We start from the raw sequence: 16,075 nt of genomic DNA, 5'->3' as shown, positions 1-16,075 counted from the left end.
AGTGTTACTAATACTTTGTGTGTTTTTGAGCCAGGTCTCACCTAATCTGTACTTATTCCTTTGATTTTTTCCTGCCTAAATGTAAAACTTTGCTCTTCTCCATATTAAATTTCATTTTGTTGGATACGACCCATTGTTCAAGAAATTGGTGGATCTCTATGTCTTAAAAGTGTTCTTTTTATTTTGCTTTGTTTTTACCAAGAAACATAACATAAAACTCTTCCATTTGCATCTTTTTAATGGAACCCAATACAGATTAAACTCTTGTTATTAGACACGGAGGTTAGGTTTGGTTCATGAAAGTGTATTTCAAAAAGTTAGATTGCTGTATCCAACAGATTTTCATGAATTTTATTTGCTGTCAGATGCATGCAGCCCATGTCCTGTCAAGAACTTAATTCAGACAAATTTAGAAAAGGGCCTAAACAAAAGAAATCTATTTTTTCTGGATATATCTTTTTTTCTATCAAGGGACATATATTGCTATTTTAATGGTGGAGAATTGATGGAGGAAGATTATCTGGTGTTCTACTTTCTACATATGTTCTGCCACCATTACATAAAAAAAAGAAAAGAGTTTAAACTGGAACAATCAAAGGTAACTGTCCCTGCTAATTATTCTGGAAAGTTTTGTGTTCTTTATATAGAAATAATATAATTTGTTGCCTGTTCTTCATTTTATTCCCTCTTTTTGCCTATGTTTTGCCAGTTTCATCTGTTTGTGAAGTTCCATGACGTTAATAAACATAGACAGTGGTGGGATTCAGCTGGTTCGCATCACTTTGACAGAACCGGTAGATAATTTTTTGTTGCCCAGGCCCAGAATGGACTTCCAGAAGCAGCATCCATACAGAGAACTGGTTATTCACATATTTGAATCCCACCACTGAACATAGAGCTATAAACATATAATTATACTAGCTTATTAGCTGAACTGAGTGATGGGTCTGCCTAATTTGACTTGAAACTGACTAGGAACATATACTGTGCAAACTAAACTTGGATATTAAATTACCCAATATAAGATTCTAAATTGTGACATATGGAAATTATTTTGTTTTACCCTCAAAAAAAGTATTTTCAGAAATTCAATTACCTATATTTGTTTTTTCTGACAGATTTCCGTGAATTTTATGTTGCCAGATATGAATATGCATAGCCTTCTTCAAATTAAGAATTCAAACAGATTCTTTCATTGCACACTAAGGAACTGGAAAACTAAACAAACATATCTCAACCTGTCACCAACATACATTCCAAGCATGCTTCATGCTAATCAGTAATTATTAAAGGATCATTTTTTCACACATAAAAGAACTAGGTTTTTTTATTACAGTTAAGTGAGTTTCATCCTCGTGGTGCTCTCTATTATTTCTATTTGGTTAATGTTGTTCTTTTTTATGGTGATATTTTAACTCTGGTATGTAAGCTGTCTAGAGTGAGTGTGAAGATTGAGGCAAATAGATAGATAGATAGATAGATAGATAGATAGATAGATAGATAGATAGATAGATAGATAGATAGATGATGATAGACAGACAGACAGACAGATAGATAGATAGATAGATAGATAGATAGATAGATAGATAGATAGATAGATAGATAGATAGATAATATTCACAGAACAGTTTTTTGACCGTCTTATAGAGATGTTTAACTGTGACAATAGCTTCATTGGCTTTCATCCCATCTTTGAGCATACGGTAATTAAACCTTTGGTTATGTTTTTTTTTAAAAAAAACAGGCTCTTGGATCAAAATGATAGAATAGCATTTTCTCCCATATGCAACTGCCTGGGGATGTCTGGGAAAAGTCATTTTTAAATATTCCGCTACTATCAGAAGGACAATTCTAAACCAAATGCAGGAAACAAATCTAACTCCATTCCTGCTGTCCATCAGAACAGTTGGCCAAATTTCATTTGTCTTGCTTCATGAGATATTGAATTTTAAACTAATTTGTCTATTAGACAAAGTACATTTTTAACTGATGAGTTCCTCTCTTAATTTTATTTTATCTGCATTGTTAACCATCCTATGTACCATTTTTTAAATGCAAATATCAGATAAATACTTGATGGATACATATTTGTGTAACATCTCCAAAAATGATACATTTTAAAACTCTGTTTAGCCTATTATAAGTATTGCCTTTTAAAGACAATTAAAATTAGAATGCTGCCAAAAGCTCTTAAAGTGGGACATACTGGGTGCCATAGATATAGTAGAAAAAACTTATTGCGCATTTAAATAAATCAGATCATCTGAAAATTGTACAAGAATAGCTAATTCTCTAAATACGTCTGAGATTAGCCAAATTATCACATCTCAATCCTGGCAACCTAAGTATAGAATTGCCTGTTTTTTAAAAAAATCCACATTTTTGCGCAGACCCAAAAATCAGCTATAGTTAATAGGAATTCCTTAGTAAAATAATTTGACTTATCATTCAATACAGGTATTTGCTGATGAAATCATTGACATGACTGGTATTCCTCAAGAAAGTAGCGTGGAAAAAAAAGGAGATCTTGTTTATAAATTGCTAAGCACATTGGTTTGTGCTTAAATTGTAAGCAGCCCTGAGTCTTTGGAGAAGGGCGGGATATAAATGGGATTAAAATTAAAAAAAAATAAAAGATCCCATGTCTGAAAAAATGGTCACATTTAGGTTTATGCTTGTTTTTGGCAGCAAAGATTCCAACCTCATAAAATGGAGCTTAACATATTTGATTATGTTTCTGATTGGGGAGTGTTTATTCCTCTACACTGATTTATAAATAATTGCACTTGTACACATATAACACTTGAACATATTAAAATGTTACTTCAGCAAAATTACATCTAAGTAGAAGAGTGTATGTTTGCAATTTTCATACAAAAATAAGATATAATGAAAATGTATTTATGTTTTAATTATTTAATAAAGCTTAATTTGTTTCATTCCAATATTTAAACACATTAACTCAACAAATTGTTAACAAATGAGAGCCAGTTTGGTCTAATGCAGGGGTAGGCAACCTCGGCTCTTTTATGACTCGTGGACTTCAACTCCCAGAATTCCTGAGTCAGCTATGCTGACTCAGGAATTATGGGAGTTGAAGTCCACGAGTCATAAAAGAGCCGAGGTTGCCTACCCCTGGTCTAATGGTTAAGGCACCAGGCTAGAAACAGGGACATGATGAGTTCTAGTCTACTTCTAGTCCTTAGGCATGAAACCCAGCTGGGTGACTTTGGGCCAGACATTCTCTCTCAGTCCAATCCACTTCATGAACCACTCAGAGTCACATGTGGGATGGGTAGCTATGGAAACAAAGAAACAAAGAAACTCTCCTAGCAACCTTATGTTGATGTTAAAGAACAGAGAGAAAAGGCTAAATTCTGTGGATTTGACTACATCTCTTCTTCTAACTACTTATTAGAAATGTCCACCAAAGTAGGAGTGGAACTATCATAAATCCTGTAGATTGTCCAGCAAGATATCATGATTGATTAACTCAAAAGTTTCTGAGATACCCAAGAGCCCCCACCACAAAGGAAAAAAAATACACCTATACCAGAAATCCCAAAAGATTCTTCCTGAGTAATCTGTTGCTTTCATGTCACATCCATTATCTATATAGTGATGTGTCTTAAATCGTCCATATATGTGGCTTTCTGTTTTTAAATCAATGTTTGACTTAATTTCATATCTGTTCTTGGGGAAAACTACATAAAATTGTACCCCATAAAACTCAGCAAATGTATATAGTGGCCCTAGAGTGGCATTTTGCTCCTTCCCTACTCAAACTATATAAGAACCTACTTGCAATTGTACTTAGATTCCAGCCTCCAATTTCCAAAAAGAGCAGATGTGAACATCTCCCTTTGTTGCAGGGAGATGATTCAGATATTATTCAGCTGACTCTGGTTGACCTCAGAAACTAAGTACAATAATGCAGGGACACTAGTTGGTAATTAATCCTTAGAATGATGGTTTTGGCCAATAAACCAAGGAAGCTGAACTGGATAAGAAAAGGGCAAGAGACTGCACATATGAGGAATTTTAAATGCCTTGGGAAAATATAACAGAATACACTGTCACCAAAAGTACACATGAAATTTCTGGTTCTAGTGCTCAAAGAAACTTTCCAATAGTTGTAAAATTATTCTGTTGGAAAGACAGAAAACACGTTCCTACATCTCTAAAATAATTTGCTACTATATCTCAGCTGCTCTGTGGCTTCACAGATAGTTTCTTATCCTAATTACGTACAAATAAATGGGGAAAAAACGCACAGCAATTTCCTAAAAGCAGAGCTTCATGCATTTAAAGATATAACCTAGAAATTGTGGACGGGACAAGCAAAAACTGAGATAAAAGTGTCTTTTAATATTTAATTATTGGCTTGATGCATTATTTCCCCATAGGTCTAAATCTTCTTGCCCTATTCAGCCAATTTCAGTCATCATGGTCACAAGCAATTTTGGTAAATTCTCATAATATGGCCTATTATAAAATCTATCTATGGATTTTATGCATGTTTTAGAATTTATCTGGATTAAGAAAATAGCAGAGAAATGTTTTTAGATATCGGATACCAAAATGAAACTTCTCTGAACTCCAAGCACATCAGAAAACAAAACAAAAAAACCCAAAAAAACCATCCTAGATAGCAACTGGCTAGCTATGTAATTTTATTTCATTTGCTTTACCATTTTAACTTTTGCTCTTTAGAACCAGGTTTAACATCTTATTCTCAACAATCTTGTAGGGATAATTTAGTAAAGCCCACGATTTGCCAAACTTGTCCCTGCACCTCTGGTGCTGTTGTGCACATCCTTTATGTGATATTTCACATGATTTATAACGACAGGAAGAATTTCCTCTTTCTTTCATTATTAGATATTCCAGCAAAGCTTGATGAATTTTGTGGTAATATTCTTTTATCAACACAAAAACTTTTATTAGACATAATTTCATAAACTTTTGCATAGCAGCTGTCATTAACCATAAACAAATGACCTTGAATTTTACTGAAGGATATACACATATGTGTTTCTTTACATTTTTTTAAAAATGTCATTTTATTTTTGATTGCTTATGATTGATTCTGATGACAGAATGGATGGATGGATGGATTGGGTGATGGGAAGGGATGCAGATAATTTACTTCCTTCAGGAATCTTTGTGATCAGTGCCATAATCGCCACCTCATCAACAACTTTCCCAAGAAAATGAAGGTTAGCAATAAGGTAGAAGATGGCTGGAATGAAATATGTCTTTTTCAAAAAAGAGTTGACCTCAATCTCTCTCAAAAAAGCTTTTACTACCTTCAGATCTATCCATTCACACTCCCTGTAGTTGCCTGAAGGAGTAGGAGAACCACAGATCAGCCCACAAGTGACTGAGTCTCTTTATTCACTTCATCAAGGTCAGATAACATTATCAGAGGCAACTCCATTATCACATTAAATTTATCCAACTGGTATCTAAATGAACAGGAAACTTTTTATATGCAAACAACTTCACAAACATGTCATAACAGCTCATCCGAACATTATCCTCCGTACTGCTACTGAAAAGGAAATGAGTTATTCTTAAAAAAGCTATATCAGCATTGTTAGTTGAATCTAGATTCCCCGTTAACTTTGCTTGTCAGAACGTGGCAAACAGTGATCACATGACCCCAGGACTGTGCAAATTTTCATCAATACAAGTCAGTTGACAACTGTGATCATCTGACCATGGGAATGCTACAATGGTTGTAAGGGTGAAAAATGGTCATACGTCACTTTTTTCAGTGCTATTATAAGTCACGAACTACTTCTGCTTTAGGATAAGCAACTGAAAAAAAGCACTCAGGAGCAATTTTATTCAATTCTCTGCCTGCTTCTGAATTTCATAGGATGGAAGCTGTGTGCTAGCACTGCCTTCCAGGTCACTAGAAAAGCCTCCAAACACAGTCAGGAAATTACCTGGACCCATCATTTGCTTCTAATGAACCATTCAAGTAGGTCTGAAAGTTGAGTCAAGTCAACTGGAGTTCTTTTATTTTTGGTTTAAAACATTTTGCTGCTTATCCAAATAGCTTCTTCAGTCTGAGCAAGTTGATTAGGATCTTCTAATTTAATTTCATCACCTAATCCTAATAGGCTTGTTAGGCTCCTTAGGGTCATTAAGTGTAACCTTCCTGGTGGACATTTGAAGTGGTCTTGATCTTTCTGGGGACTGATGCAAGAGCACCATTAAAAAAATGGGGGACAGGTTGTGTCTGAGGCCTCTACCTCTATTGAGAGAAAGATTTTCCTCTTTAACATAAATAGATTCTTCTCTAAAACCATCTATCTTCCCTGTCCAAAATGTAACCATTATGATCCTTAAAAGAGTATCCTTTTTCTTCTAAGTGAAGGTATACTGCTGATTCTGGTCTAACGGTGTTGCTGATTCTGGTCTTGTGGTGTTGCTTCTTCTGAGTTGGACCATTCTCTTATGTAAAGGCTGCTTGATTTTAGGATTTAAGAACAACAGCACACACATACATTGTCAACAGCTTCCAAAACAGATATTCCTAGCCCAAAGCCTTCAAGAAGAGCTATTTTTAAAAAATCTCTGATGCAAGGCTATCAGCTTGACTATAAAGGGTTAAAAATAACATAAACATAGTAAAAGGATTGATGGTAATTAACTTAGTAAATATGTGAATCTAGGCAATAATATGTTATTATTATTGTTATTATTATTATTATTATTATTATTATTATTATTATTATTATTATTATTATTATTATTATTATTATTATTTATTGGATTTTTATACCGCCCTTCTCCCGAAGGACTCAGGGCGGTGAACAGGGCATATAAATGTTAATATAATAGCACACTCATTACATTTCCTAACTAAATAATTCCTGCAATACAGCTGAAGTTTTTAAGCTGGACAAATTTTTATACCAAGCTAATGATTAGGAATTTTCTTAATGTCAATTATAATTGCCTTAGTTCCAAATCAAAGCATTTTGACCTCAGGAATTTTTAACAACACAGACCTCTCCCAAGTGCTAATGCAGTTATTAAATACTGGAAAAAAGCCAAAATTCAATTGTATCTTGGTACTACTTCATTGTTATTCATGATTTAATCAGGACACTGAATATGGTTTATATCCTTATTCAGATTTACTTACACATGCATTATATGCTTGCTATTAAAATTGCTTCCTACCATGAACATATTCAACTAAGATTATTCAGAAGTACACAGTGTTGCTGTCTGAATGTTTTTTCTATCATTTCACATTATAAATAAGGAATTGCTCCATTTATATTTATTTAAAACATGGAGAGATTGAAAGAAATTGGGATCAGATCAGATTTAATGAAAATATTTTTGCATTCAAGAAAAAAAAACATTCTAATCTTTTCCTGAATTCAATTTATTGGCAAGAAACAAATGCAAGGAAGCTTAGAGAGAGGGAGATAGGCAGGAACTGGAAAGTTCTTGTAGTATGACATCGTTATAGTTATTCATAAAATGTAACATGATGAAGACTGAAAGTGGACACTTGGTGAAAGGTTTGGGAATGGTTAGCATCTGGAGAAGAAGCCATCTGAAGCTGCTATTGCCAGGTCTAGCCACTTTTACTAATTAATTCAAAAATACAATCTTCATTTGAAAAAGGAATGCAGTATTTTCATTTTGTCAGAAATGGGAGTGTGTAAATCTCTATAAAGTTGAGGCTATTTTAATGTGATTCAACTAATATTATATTTCGTAATACAAATCAAGATTGATGGAAGGATCAATTTAGATATCTGACACCATAATACATTTATTTATTTATTTATTTATTTAGTTACATTTATATACCGCCCTATTCCCTGAGGACTCAGGGCGGTTTACAGGGAATTAAAAAATCCACCATACAAAAGTTAAAAAACCAAATTAAAAAATATTAAATTGACCCTCTATACTTAAAACCCCAGTTAAAAATTTCTCCTCAGCCTGGGCCTGAGAGCTCAAAGAGCCAGGTCTTCAGGCCTGGGCGGAATGATCGGAGGTCGGGGGCAGTCCTCAGCTCCACCGGCAGCTGGTTCCAGAGGGCAGGCGCTCCCACTGAGAAGGCCCTATCCCTGGGTGTCACCCGCCGGCAATCTCTCACCGGCGGCACCCTGAGCAGACCCTCCCTGTGGGAGCGCACTGGGCGAAGGGCGTTTGATGCCAGCAGCAGGTGTTCCCTCAAATAGCCCGGACCTAGGCCATGTAGGGCTTTATAGGTAATAACCAGCACATGGACAGAACCATCATATCACTCATACCAGATGCATCCAATTGTATGACAATAATGACCTTTTGCCAGATGTTATGGCACTAGATCAAAAACTCAGTGAACAAATTATGAATTAAGATGAGATCACTTATGACCAATCCCTACTCTGAGATCCAATCTATTTTCAGAAAAGAAAGTCCTTTGGGAACAGAGAACTAGAAGGTCTTAATTTGATGATTTTTTTAAAAAAATAAAACCTCTTGCCTCTTGTATTTAAATTGGAGTATAAGCTATTATTATTCTAGTGTAGCTGAGTCAGAAGCTGAATGAGTAAAAACCCTGTTTATGAAACAGCTGTACACATGCCTATTTATGGCTATTTACATATCAGTTCAATTGAATTCAGAGGATTTACTTCCATGCAAGGATGTTTAGATAGGATTAGTGTTTTGAGATATTTTGTCTAAACATCAATTAAAATACAATTAAAATATCCATGGGATTATGAATATGGATATAAACTATATTTTTGCCTACCTTTAAAAAAAACAACTTCAACATATTTCACTCTAGTCAGCTCGTTCATTAATTTCCAGCCAAGCATTACTCAGTTACTTAATAGCCAAAAGGATTACAGTTTATTGTATAGTTTTGTTTCCAACATTATTGTTTAATTCCCTTCCCCAATACAGTAATTTTTAAAAGGATTTGATCCCAACAGATCCATATGTATAGTATGTAAGATTATAGAATTATTATATCCTAAAGAAATTTCAGACTTCAAAAGGGTTAACATTATGATTTGTTTTTGTTTTGGTTGGCTCACATATTGTTCATGTTTGACAAACTATCAAGAAATATGTCAAAACAGACAATTATAAGATTGTTTATGGCTATTATTATTTTCTTCTGACAGGTTGGAAAATGCTAGTGTGCTTTATCACTTGTTATTGCTTTATGCTTAATAATTAACCAATTTTTCCCCCAAGAATATCCAACCAGAAGATATGCTCACTTTTGAGAATTGTGAGAAATTGCTGGAAAGCAAAGATAGGACAAGGATACAATGGGATAGCTTCCATTTACTTTTAATGCTAAAGAGATGTGGCACTTCTCTCAGCTTCAGTTTGCAAATATCAGTTTAGGAGACCAAATAAACAAGTAAGTGTACGACAGAGTGGAAAATCTGTTGAAAACCACATCAGTGCACCATGAAATCTGCCATTTTTAAAGTATTTTATGCTCTTATGTTGAAACGAACAGGATGCAGTGTAGTCTGTATTATGCTGGTTGAAAGAAAAGGATCAGAACAAACAGAAATGATGCATTTTCTCTTCATTCACTAGTGACTATCCTTGGGCATAACTTGTGGGGATGCAAAAAGCAGAAACAGATTTAGAAGAGCAAGTAATCTCTTTGATGAAGAATAAATGGAAATAAGCATTATTGTCTGGAAAGAGAAGGCAGAAAGGGAAAGATCTCTAAAGTATAGTGCAGGCTGTTGACTAAGAAAGGCAGGTTTATTCCCCTTCAGAATAAGCAGACAAAGAAAAATAATGAATTGTCATTCCCAAAGAGATTAAAAGGAAGAATGATGTTCCTCTTCGATGAACATTAATAGATCTAAATAAAAGTGCCTCAAAGAACTAAGTACATGGAAATGGTAGTAGAACTGACCTACTTTTACTTACTTTTTTCAAATGAGTGGTAAGCTCCATTGGCGAAGTTGTAGTGGGTGCAGAGTGCATGAAGCCAGATTATGACTAGACTTCTGGATCATAAGCTAGCTATTTCACACCTGCTAGAGTGGCTGCCTGTTTGTTTGAAGCTGTTGGTCTTAATACTTACAGCCTTTCATCATTTGGGATGAAGGACCACTTCAGTTCATTTCAGCATCCTCAAGCATTATGATCAAGCTCTGATCAGAGATTTATTAAAGGTAATTGTTAAATTGGCAGGCATAGGAAAAGTAACTTTTCAGTGATTACTCCATATTTATGGGAAGGAAGTATAGTGATGGGCAGTGATATTTTTTTTAAATTAAAATGCACCTTCAACTGAAAGAATAATGTTAGATGTCTACTCACTAAATTTACAGAAGAATTTATATTTATGTTCTTTCTACATATTGTCTAGAAACTTTGTATTATTTGTATTATTTTAAAGAGAACCCTTTCATCTGCTGTTGATGCCCACATCACCATTACTCAGAGTGTAGAATTCATGTAGGTTAGCCTTTGTAATCTTTGTAAATAAAGTGTGTGCTCTTTTGGTTAAGGTGAATTAAATAAAGTCTTTCACTCTGACACTCTGAATAAGTCAGTGAACCAGTTTGTTTCTAGGACATGTTGCCCTTGGGGCTCTGGCCAAAATACTATGATGAATCTCTTCATCTACATTTGGCATAAGTAAGCAAGCATGTTATTAAGAAATAAAACAACTTTGCCTGTTTTTTTCTCCTTTCAAAAAGCACTTTTCCCCCTATATATATTTTCTTCTTCTTTTTGTGCCATATCCGTTATCGGACATTGGCGATCCTGTTTTTATTAGCAGCCACACGAAAAAGTGCTGCTGAGTTTTGTCCAAATGAGTCCCTTAGATTTTGAACCCATGATGTTCTTCTTCTGCCTGGACCTCATTTGCCTTCAATCTTTCCCTGGAGGATTAAATGGAATATTCCATATTTTTCTGAGTGTCGCATCACATGTTCAAAATATTCTAACTTTCATTTTTAAATTGTTTTGATGATTTCCCTTGGCTTTCCCAGGCAGCTTATCACCTCCTCATTTCTGATCTTGTCAACCCAGCTTATATGTAACAGCCGCCTGTAAATCCACATTTCAAATGCTTCTAGTCTCTTCAGGTGGCCTTCTGTCAGAGACCAACTGTCTACTCCATAAAGCAGGATAGAAAAAAATATAACATTTGACAAGCCTGATTTTCAATCTTAGGCTTATCTCATGACTGTAGAAGATCTTTTTCATTTTGAAGAATGCTGTTTGAGCTTTCTCTATCCTTGTCTTTACTACAGTGGTCATGTCCCAACTTTCATGTAAATTAGAAACAAGTTGTGTGATCCTTTCAACTTTTCCTAATGGTATTTCTTCCAAATTTATTGGTGGTAAATTAACAGTTTGTTTGCTGATGACCATGATCTTGGTTTCTGAGGTGTTAAGCTTCAAGCCGTATTTTTCAGATATTTCTGTGACTCTGTTGATGAGGAGCTGAAGGTCTTCATGCTTACTGGCAAGCAGAACTGTATCATCAGCCAAAATTCTGCTACTGTAACCTTACAGCAAAAGTACTTTTTGCATTTATGGTTTTGGTTTTATGGTCTCAACTACCTTGAAGGTTGACACATACCTACACTACAAGTTTCCCTGGCACTTCTTCGTTATGGTAATCCAAAGCACTGCCCTCAATTTTCTGGGATCTACATAAGAAAAAAAAAACCACCCCTACTGGATCACATTAATGTCTAACTAATCCAGGGTTTTGATTCATGAAATATCAAAGCAGATGCATCCTAGAAATGTGTAGTAAAGCAAAAGATCATAGCAACAAGCTGTTATAGGATGCTGTCATTGATTCTGGTGTTATTTAAACCAGGAAGATTTACAGTCAAACAACCCCATCCTTCATGAATATATTTACTGTCTAAATTGGTGACCGTTTTATTCCTCATATGGGTAATTGGGTAAATCATCACTTAATGTGTAATAACCAAGTGGTAAATAAGCATTTGGGAAGTTAGATATGTGTCATCAAATGAGGAGAAAGCAAACTGTTCACTCATGTGTGAAATATCTTTCAACAATGAGCACAACAGACTCATTATGAGGGTAGATCTTTCCTTGCTTGGTCTCAGAATTTATAAAAGCATTTATCAAGTATTGTACATGCTACTTCAACTAAATACATATAATACTTTTTTACAATAAATAAGGCATAACAAATGATAATAAATAATAACAGTCTGTCTCTTTGTGTGCTGTGTGTGTGTGTGTGTGCGCGACAGGAAAAACAGTTTATTTTAACTGCTCAAGGTCTGATTCTAATGCTTTATACTACTTCAGAAACAAATTTCTATTTTCCATTTATTCCCTCCCCCTCAAAAAAAAAAAATCAGACAAATATCCTGTAAGAAGGAAATCACAAAACATACCATTGGTGCCCTCAGATTTAATATTATAATCATATAAACTGGATAAATACAAAAATGATAGACTCCAGACACCTTTTCTTAAAACAATAAAATATTTTCCAGCTAAATTATTTAGGATTGGACATTGGATGAATTTTCAAAAATATTAAACCCTGAAGTTAAGTTTTGCCATTGCAATTACCAACAAAAGAAAAATAAGGTTGTTCCACATGTGTTACAACACTGTTTTATCATTAAAGATAAATGCATGTGCTTGAAATGTATGGTGTATTAGATTAGAAAAAATATATTTGAAGAAAACAGATTGACTCTTCTGTAGATTACTTGTTCTATTTGTCACATAAACAGTGAAACATACTTCTGTTTGTTTGTTTACTGCACACAGTGATCAGAATTCTACAGTGTGGTACTGTCATACCTGACACGAAAACAATGAGTGTGTGTAACCAATTTTTTTCCAATTATAGCTTTGTTGTCAATGAACGGCTTACAAGTTTTAGAGGCAATTGCACTGAGAATATATTACAGTTTGTTTGTAAAGCAAAATTCTATGGACATCTACTTTGAAGATATTTCCACTCAAAATAGTTTGCTGCATAATATTACAGGCTGGGTAACTTACAGAATTGTATTTTGGATGTAACCCAAACTAGATTTTTATTCAAAAAGTATACGCAGTGAAAACAAGGGCAACTGGTTTAGTTTATATTTATATCTGTTATGCATTTTCAGTCATACTGCATACATATTGAGAATTGTTGTTTGACCTCCTTCAAGCCAAAATATGATTTTATGAATAAATTCAAAACGATTGCTCCTTTAATTCTGATACTCTTAATTAACATTTGTTCTGTTATACTTAAAAAAAAAAACATGTCACAAGTAAAGGTGGAATTCCTTATCTTTAGTAAATTAGTATTGTAATTTCACAATTAAGTTCTCAAATAATTATGTTGTATGGGTTTGCAATGAGAGCTGTGAAATTGACTTTTAGAATTTACATAACCAAATTGGATCACATTGGTACATCTAGCAGAATTATGTATTCATCATCCCATCATCCACCATGGCGTTATATACATAAATAGATAACCGATAATCTCTACCAAACATGGTACTTATGGAAAAGTAACTTATTTCTGAGTTTCTTACAAGGAAGGTAAAATACAATGTTTTGTACTTTGAAAGTGGCATTAAAAACACAACAATAATAACGCATTTATATTCTAAGCCAAAATACATTTCTTGGATTTAAAAATCACATTCTAAATAATTACATATCACTTGTAAGCAAGCATGATTTAGAAACGAGTTGGCCTTTCTGGAAATCTCATTCAAAGCTGGCTGAATTTTGTTTTTTTGGTTTTTTTTAATTAAAGGCATGAACATTATTATTTTTCTGTAGAAAAATAAATAAATAAATCTTACCTGTGGCACCAAACCCTCTAGGTTTAGAAGAAATGAATACAAAAATTGCTAATAAATATGTGATAAAAGAGAAAGAAAAGTCCTTCTGAGTTCAGAGCTTTTGAGAGCTTTGACAAGCGACAATTTCCTGCCAGTAAAAGGCATTTATGTTTTTGGGCTTGAAAACTCACAGTATGTCACTGCTTACTGCTTTCTATTTTGGGTGTTCCTCATAAAACACTGACTTCTTTGTGTAAAACATCATAATGCTTCTCTGATGTTGAAGTTGAACCCATAGTAAAAATACAGCAAGATAGTGTTTGTGAAGAAAACACAAAAAAGAATCTTTCTTTCTTTCTTTCTTTCTTTCTTTCTTTCTTTCTTTCTTTCTTTCTTTCTTTCTTTCTTTCTTTCTTTCTTTCTCTTTCTTTCTTTCTTTCTTTCTTTCTTTCTTTCTTTCTTTCTTTCACTTATAGTGGGGAAAAGGATTTAATTTCAAGTACATGAGTGGTAAGAATGTAATTCATTTTTCATATGATTGTTTATATATGAGTTGGACACAGACTTCATTTATAGATTAGTGATGAAAACAAATAATCAACTTAGATCAATGAGATGAAATAAGGGAATGACTCATCTCACATTAATCAAATCAAACCTTTATTACACTCAAGACCAGCATATTCTGAAGTTAAATATATCTACTTGAACATAAGAACATATGAAATTCATTCATTTAGCTGTCAATGTGATAAATGTTAACTTCCACTATTTCCATTCTTGTCAATGGAAATAATGTTGAAGAAAGAGTGGTGGATAGTATTTATCATGCTACGTTATCCTGCATGGATTTCTCCCACAGCAAGTTGTTCCATGGTGAGTTGGCTGCAGCCAGCTGTTTCATGGCGAGTTGGCCATGGCAAGATGGCCACAGTGGGTTGGCCATAGCATGATGAGAAAGCTCTGTCAAGTTGTCCATGGCAAGTTGTCCCCTTTTGTTTTGAGAAGGTCTTAAAGGTTTATTTATGTGTCCAGATCTGAGAATACAAAGGATCCCATTTCCTAGTGTATGTATATAAAACATGTTTTAACTGGTTTTATGATTGTTTATTGCCCATGGACACTTGTTTGAAATGAGTCACTGTATGCAAACTGGATAAATAAACATAGTGGCTATAACTCTGATCTCTTAAATAGATGGTTGGTAATTCAAAACCCAACAGAAACATTTTTAATTACTTTTTTTTTTAAATTTTCTTGAGCATTCTACTTTTCCTTGTGTTTTTTAAAATAATTCCAGATGTGCAGTAAGTCATTATTTTTTATATTATCATTATTTTGCAGTAGATTTTTCAGCCCCCAAATTTAATTTCATCCTTAGGTCCCAAATAAATTGAGTTATTCTGGAACTAGAAGTAAAAACTTTCTTGATTTGGTGACTGGAAAAATAACGCAACACTGCACCAGAAAAGGTAGAATGGTCAGGGAAAGAAAAAGTATGATGGTGCGTATGTTTCTCCCTCCAACATCCTTAGGTGGAGGACTAAAAGACTAAACTTCTTTTTATAAAGTGATTGAAAAACTTTGCATATGATATGTAGAATAAACAAACTCATGGAAGCTTAAATATTATATGTAGAATAAACGAAATTGGAGAAGTGTTGATATATACTTCTTTAAAATCTGATTTTCTTTTAAATATCCAGGACTGATTTATTTTTCACCAGCATGGGGTGAAGTTCAGAGCAAAACTGGATTGTTGATATAAGATCTAAACACTGAGAAATATCTATGGTAAAATTTCAAGCAGATGGATTTCTTTGGGGGTTTTATTATTTTATTCTATTTTTATGCCTCCAAATCCCCAAAGGCTCAAAATGACTATCTTCCTGTAAAATAAAACATTGATCCCATTGATCAATGAAGTAGTCATGAAGTAGAATTCATAAAACAAACTTGCCTTTTTTCTGTAGTTCCACCCTGGTAATGTAGGACAAGCAACAAAGAACAGTAAAAGGGGTTTCTTGGAAATATAATAATTTTGATTGTATTTGAGAGTCTGCTCTACCCCATATAGAAAATTGGACACAGCAGGTGTATCATACTTGATATATTTTTGATCAGTGTTTGTCTATCAGTTAGTAAAGCTGTAACACTTCATTTCTTTGGGGATGAGCTGAAGAGTTTTCCAATACATTTAGAGAGAGGAACTATGAAATGTATCACAGGGTAATGTAATTGCTTACAAACTGAGTTTT

The 16,075-nt window shown here is 33.9% G+C and overlaps 1 protein-coding gene across 1 annotated transcript in view; it reads right to left on the bottom strand.

Annotated features, from left to right (window-relative positions):
- Positions 1–14,557, bottom strand: part of LOC310637380 (cadherin-19-like) — an 87,029-nt gene extending 72,472 nt beyond the window's left edge. Inside the window, exon 1 of the mRNA XM_083357752.1 lies at positions 13,839–14,557. The gene's annotated coding sequence lies outside the window, so the exon portion shown is untranslated. The remainder of the gene's footprint in view (positions 1–13,838) is intronic.
- Positions 14,558–16,075: the final 1,518 nt, after the last annotated feature.

Source organism: Vipera ursinii (assembly GCF_947247035.1).
Source record: "Vipera ursinii genome assembly, chromosome: 3".
Lineage (NCBI taxonomy): Eukaryota > Metazoa > Chordata > Lepidosauria > Squamata > Viperidae > Vipera > Vipera ursinii.
This window is presented reverse-complemented; position numbering and strand designations above follow the sequence as displayed.